The sequence below is a fragment of the Cervus canadensis genome, chromosome 12, assembly GCF_019320065.1.
Source record: "Cervus canadensis isolate Bull #8, Minnesota chromosome 12, ASM1932006v1, whole genome shotgun sequence".
NCBI classification, from domain to species: Eukaryota; Metazoa; Chordata; class Mammalia; order Artiodactyla; family Cervidae; genus Cervus; species Cervus canadensis.
The window spans coordinates 9,906,718-9,907,585 of record NC_057397.1 but is presented as its reverse complement, the minus strand read 5'-3'; positions in this window follow the sequence as shown (position 1 = coordinate 9,907,585).

The following is an 868-nucleotide window of genomic DNA, read 5'->3' as shown; positions in this document are numbered from 1 at the left end:
CGAAATATTCTGTCATGTTCCCAAATACATATACATAACATCACCCAGTTATAATTGCAGCCTTTAGCCCTATTAATATCTCAGCTTTCTCTCTGGACACCACCATCCATCCCTGTGGGGTGGACTAGAGACCCCTCCCCATCTATACTGCCACCACCTCTACCCGCATCTTCTAACCACCATAAACCCCTTCCACCTCTCAGCCACTTTCCGTGACAGACCTCACTTCAGCCCTCTGTGTAGGCACAGCCCATTGGCAAACCCCTGGTTGCCAAGCCCAGCAGACACTTCCTAGCCTCTTCTGGAAGTTCCCATCAACCTGGGGCTGCCCTTGGCCAGGATGCCAAGCAGCCATTTGTCTAGTTGCCTGGGCCTCCCAGACCCTCCAGTCTTGCAGCACCACCTCTGCACTCAGGGCTGGACTTCTTGGGTGCCCTGCCCCTTTCTGGGCAGTGGCATTCATTCTGCAGCCCTATGGGTCCCCCATATTCATTGCTTGAGCTATACCTCAGGCTCTAAAAATGCAAAAAGCTGCCCCTTTAGGCAGCCCCATCTCATGACTGGCTCACCTCCAAGCCAGAACCAGGGCCCCTCCCTGGCCTTCCCCAAGCCCTGTTCTGCCTTCTGAGTAGCTGCCAGGTCTGGGTCACCCCCTGCCCAGCTCTCCTGGATCCATACCTTGCCCTCCCCTGCAGCAGCTGATGTCTTCCACAGTAGGGTGGAGCCACCTGCTCCTGGCTGAAAAGCCCTTGGGCCAGGAACACCTCCAACCAGGCACCGGAAAGTGGCCTCCCTGTGTCCTGACCACTGCCCAGGGTGGGGACAGTATGAGGTGTGCATGGAACCAGGAGATACCTCAGCGCTGGCT